Raw genomic sequence first — 6,265 nt, forward strand, 5'->3', positions numbered from 1 at the left:
CTTTATTTTCAATCAGTTTTGCTCCAGGGTCCAAGGCCCCTGGTCCAAAGACATACATCAGATATCAATTAGACTATAATATATAAGAAAACACAAGTTAGACGAAAAAAAACAACTACATATAAAACATTATGTCATGTTACAAAAATGTCAATAAATCTAAATGTCCTGACAATCCGTTAGGCCTTACTACATTCATTTCTTTATCATATTTTCATTAGCAAATATGTTGTGGCGCCCCCTTAGGCGGATCAATGTAATTATAAAAAATGCTGGATTCAATGGTGGCCATAAACATATATTTAAATAACACTATCATTCAGGATTTAGCAGATGATTTATAGAAACAAGTCTTGGAGAAGACACGTTTCTCTGCTGGATTCAGATCCCAGGAGGGTCCTCTGATCAATGTTAGCAAACCTGTAATAAGGACCAGACAGATTTTATGCTCACAATATCCCCAGTTGCTCTTATTACTTGTAAAACTCTTGCAGGGTGGTTGAGTTTTTCAGTGAGAGCTCTTATAGGCATCGCTGCACTCAATCTGTGCTGGTTTAAATATAATTTAATTTCCATTTACCTAAAGATCCTCAACAAAAGGTCAGGTCCTTATTGTTACCATTTTGTACAAGATAGATTATCATTCCCCTTCATGAAACCTTCATCAGCACTGTGTGAGATTTTTGTGTGTGAACAAACACGATGATTCCCCACTTGGGCCAATTGTAAGCCCCACTAGCACCCCACGAGGCTGCGATATACAACCCTCCATATAAAACTGTTGGTGGGAACAAACGACATACACTTTGTATCAGCCACGCTAGAGGCTGAAGGGATGGCGATGTCAGTCATCAGTCAGCTTCAACTTTGGTCCAAACTGAGATATCTCAACAACCCCTGGATGGATTGCCATCAGGCATCCATGATCTTCAGGGACGTCTCCAGACTTTGGCCCAGATAAGAAACGATAATCCTTTATTAGTCCCACAGCGGGGGAATTTACAGATGTTTCCTCTGGTGCCCATGACATTGTCATTGTGCATTTTTAGTGAACTATTGGATGGATTGCCATGCATTTGGTGCAGACATTCACGGTCTTTCTGAACCTAGTGATCCCCTGAACTTTCATCTAGTGCAATCCTTGTTTCCAAATTGTGCAATAATTCATTGGTTCCCTCCAACAACTTGTTTTGTCTTCATAATAAGCATCATGACCTAACTGAGCCGTTAGCATGGCTCTGGATTCTTTGTCTTCTTCTGTTCAAGGAGCCTTATCAGTACTCAACACCACTGAAAGACTATCAGGTCATTAAAACCAGGATTAATTTCTTTTAGAGAACCAATCAAGATAACCAAGATTGGGATTCATTCTCTGGGGACTAGAATATCTACAGCACATCTCCTGGAATTCATCTGTTCTGGGGATGCATTGCCATGGCTGGTCAGGGGGGTAAAAGTGTCATTGGACAAAAGGTCATGAGGGTAGTATATATAGTAAATATCTTGCTTTGAATGAATGATCATGAGCACGATCCTGTAGTGTTGGCAATGGTGTTGGTCAAAAGCACATTGTTTATATTACAAAGGCCAGGCAAATAAAGAACCTAGTTTCTTCAGCCGTGTGTGGTGAAGACACAGCTTACCGTCAATGTCTATTCTAACTCTTCTGTGAAATGAACCGTCCATGTGAACCCATGAGCGTGCTATAAATCACGTGTAATCATTTACGCCCGATTGAAAGTCGACCATTACACAGCTGCAGGCCATTACATTGCAAACCTTTTCATTTCCCGTCCTGATTAAGTTAAAATCACAAAGAAAAAAGTCCAGGAAAGCCTTTTTCTTTTTCCTTTCCATCATCTCCACATATGTGTATTGATCTGAGGTATGTTTTACAGACTGATTCCAGCACAGTGGATTTAATCAAATCATCATGCTTGACAATAGGAAACCTTCCTGTAAGAGCTTAGCTGATGCCAGACCAGACAGTGTCTTTCCTGTAGATAGAGATGGCATTAGGGTTTAGAACGGGGTCAACGGGATTCCCTCCAGCCAGAGTGTGGGGATTACCAAAGCCTGCAAAGAGCTGATTTTCTTACAGATTATGTGCATTCTGTTCTCAGTAACAAAACCGTATATTCACAAGACACAGCAGCAGCACTAAAGCCAAACAGCCGGGGTTTTGAAGCGGGACGCTCATAGAAACTACTGAAGTGTATGTAGTTAATGCTAACTTAAGATATGACAGGACGCCTAAACTATGCAATTTAGTGCACATGATAACCATGTTGTTGGGTAAGTAGATCATATGAGAAGAACACGGTTCTCTGTTGATAATAGCTATTATAAAAAGTCTACATTCTTAGAAGTCACAACTCAACAAAGAGAAGAATATCAAAGATCAGGTGATAGGTGAACATCAGGTGATAGTCTAAAGCAAATACTGAAGACCGGAGGTTTGCTCCAACTGTACAAAGAAGAACAAGGGCTAGTGTAAATGTTGTTGATTCATTCTTGATTTCTGACAGGGCGTTTCAACTATAGGCTTCAAGTGGCTGTCATTTATTTTTAAAACTACATGTCTCTCCGTATTGATGTCGGCTACATAATGGCTACAGAAAGGTGTTGGTGCATGTGAGTGTAAATAAAACGCCGTAGATATGAGTACGTTTGCTGGGTCACTGCTGTGTGAGTACTCAAGATTAGCCCAAAGGTGTAGCCCTTATTAAGTAAATACATGAGCTACTTAAACAATCTGAATATGTGGCACAAACTGGGCCCACTGGGTCTTTCACTTTCAAATTTAGGTTGGTTATTTCTTAATGTGAGGTTGGACTGATCGTGATTTGTCTTAAACATTCAATTCAACTCAATAATTTCTAATTTATATAAAACATGTTTTTCTTACTTATTAATGTTTTGTGCTCAATACCCCCAAAAATGGATCCAAAATACAAAATCGTCCATCTTAACAGTGTAGTACATCGGTTTGGCCAGTAGATGTCAGCCTTTACTTTGAGGAAGGTGGAGAAGCGACGCAGAGGGGCAGACCACAACAAGTCATGCAAAGCTAGAGAGGTGCATCGTTCAACACTTTATTTCCACGTACAGAAATGTACTCTCCTCGCCATGATTCATGTTCATGTTCGTCTTTTTATGAACCACTATTTGGTGCTGTGAGTGATGCAGGTACAGCATCAGTTACTCTGATGCACTTTGTACAGGGCGATGTCTTGTTTGCAAAATGTACATTTTATAGAACAGAATTCTGAACACAGATATGTTTTTAGAGTTTGCTCTCTTTCGTCTTCCGTTGAGGAATGGAGCTCACTAAACATATTACGTGTTGCACTTCATCCAGACTGGCTGTGCTGGATGCTGCAGTTGTCTACCTGATTAGCCAACACATCTAAAGTGATTTAAGGGGGAGTGTGCTGTCAGGATTGTTGTAGATCTGCAGAGAGTTCCAACTTCCAGGTCATGTGATTGTGAGTAGCAGAAACCTCTATGTAGTTTCTGTTGGTTCTGTGAGTATGTTCAGTGCATTACTCTTTATCAAGATCCTAATCTAACAATGTAGGATAACCTTTCCACCAAGACTAGCTGCACCACCTATACAACGTTTACAGACAGTGAGTTACTAAGAGAATGCAGTGATATCTGCATTGTTACTCTTACACTTTATAGCATCAATTGTGAGTCAGTAAATTCCTCTTTTTACAAATGGTTCCACTTAGCTGAAGTGAAAGCAGCAGGTTTGTTTGGGTTATTGTATTGCAGTGATCATTACATGTCTTCAGGGTAGGATTTGTGTATTTTGTTTGGACTTTGTTAGACGCTCTGTGCGATGCTGACGTTTAAGGACAGCTCGTTTTCCTGCGTGATGCATTTGTGCCACAAGTTCGCCGTGTGTTTTGTGACATGCCTCCCACTCAGGCAGGTATCATCTCTTGCTGTGGATCACAATACCGAAACACCAGTGACAGATCGCATGATTGCTGTCAAGGACACCGCTGACAGAAGCAGAAGTGACTTTCGCATCCCTGTGCTGTACGCTGGTCTGAGCCTCAAATGGCGTTACTCTGGCTGCGAATCTCTTTTCCCACTGCGAGTTTAACTCATGCAGAAAAAGTCTATCTGAAAGCAAAAGTGACATCACAGATAATTGGTGTTCAATCATGATGTTTGCTAAATTATAAGAAAGCGAGACCGATGACACAATGTGTATCTTGCAGTTGAGTCAGGAACTCTGCAGCCTCCCCTTCCTCTCAAGCAGAGTCAAGGGGTGAACGCCTGTTTGAAGCTCTCCCCCTGGGCTCCAGGGTTCTGTGGGATCTGGGTGTGCTGACACTGTTATCACGCCTGATATGAGAGCCTGATCAAAGCTGGCTCATTCTGCCTGACCGATTTCCACAGGATTAAGGATTAGGGAGACAGGAAGCTGGGAGAGGCACAGAGACAATCTGGGAGAGACAAAAAGGGATAGTGAGGTTTATGGGGAGTGAAGGGGATGGAAAAATGTTGAAGGGGTCATTAGGCACCGGCAGAGAACACACCTTGAGAAAGTAAAGAAAAAGCCAGCGAAGAAATAAATCAGTCCACTAATGAGAGGAACAAGAAGTACAGTCAGACAAAGCGTTTTCTGTAAAACACGTCTTTGGAAGTGATTTAAAAGACAATGCAGCTTTAGTTTCTCTCGCTGGACATTGTGGGAGCTCAGTCACCTTCTGTTACAAACCGAGCTCTCTCCCAGAGGACCAAGCTGTGCTGCAGCTCATGAAGTGTTAAGTCTGACAAAGCCTGCTGTGCTTTAATAGAGAAATGTTGAAATCAATTCTAAAGCTAACAGGCAACCAGTGTAGGACTGCTTAACGGGGGGCGATGCCATCTTTTGTTCGTCGTTTGGAGAACAGCTGCTGCGGTTTTACAAACGGGAATAAGAATCATATAGAAATGTTTTAAGGTCACCAAATGACAAAAAAATATGTTATTTTATAAATAGCTTTTAGAGAAAGGAAGCAAAGACTGAGCACATTTATTATTACAGCAAATATCAGAACCAATCACAACCAAGGGTTTGTAGGGTAACTGTTGCTGATAGGTTGCCACTAGAGTCTCACTTGTGAGGCTCGTTGTTAAAAATGATGCATTGAGTCATTCTATAGCAGAAAAGGAGGCCTGTGATTGTTACAAAAGTGTTTTTCAGTGGACAATAGCAGCTTTAAAATAAGTCGGTGAGCTAGCTACTAAAAAGACAAGACGTGTTAAGAACCTTTTAGGAGGCAAAGTGGTCGTTAAATGGCAAAATAACAGATTATCATTGCCTGTGACCATCAGGAACCTGACTGATTTAGCCTAATAGATCTTCTCATTCAGCACTGATTGACACATTTCATATTCAAAGAAATCAAAACATACGAAGTGTTTCTATCCCACCTCGAGACTGATATCCTGTGTGATGTGGTCAGGTGGATCGTCACACGTTTGATATTTCGAGGTACAACAACAGCCGCTGAGCGGAAACAACCTAGTTTAGAATCGAGGCTGTTTCGTACGTGAATATCTACTGAGAACAGGCACCAGTCAGATGTGTTTTAATGTGACTGAAATGGATACGTAGGGACATCCCAGTGTGGTTTTGTGGCAGATGGCAGTTTCATGCACCTGACGCACATTATGCACTATTGTCTGCAGGCTTCTGTAACTCATTTTTGAGAAGTATAGAGAGTTCACTTCCCAAGCCGAAACCGAGAGCTGATACATTTCTGCACTATTAAACGGCCACTAAAAAGGAAGCGACTGTGTGTTGAGATTGAGCGTCTGTTTACGGTAATTGATGATTACAGTGAGGGAGAAAGAGACAGGGAGAAGGAATGGGGACAATTACACCACCTGCCTCCCAGACCGGATTAAAAGGGCAGAAGGAAAGGTCAGCGAGAGGCAAGGTTGCTCACCCCCACCAGATGTGCGCTTGCTTTGGCAATTTGCCCATTAATTATCTCACAGTTCATGACACCAGGGTTGATGTCCAGGCAATTTCATCACACTACACACCCTGAGCAACCCGATCTGGGGATTTTTCCCGCTGTTGTACAGCTTGTTTGTGTGTGTCAGGAGGAAGGGAGGAGTCTTTTTACACACTGGTGGCATCCATAATGACAAAGCAATAACTCACATCCTGCTCCAGCGCTGCGGTCATTATGTTTCCATGTGTGCATGTGTTCTCTGTGGCTGCAGTCGAGCAAAACCAGAGATGAACAAGAAT

The sequence above is a fragment of the Cebidichthys violaceus genome, unplaced genomic scaffold (assembly GCF_023349555.1).
Source record: "Cebidichthys violaceus isolate CVI_PGR_0920_01 unplaced genomic scaffold, fCebVio1.0.p SCAF_12, whole genome shotgun sequence".
NCBI classification, from domain to species: Eukaryota; Metazoa; Chordata; class Actinopteri; order Perciformes; family Stichaeidae; genus Cebidichthys; species Cebidichthys violaceus.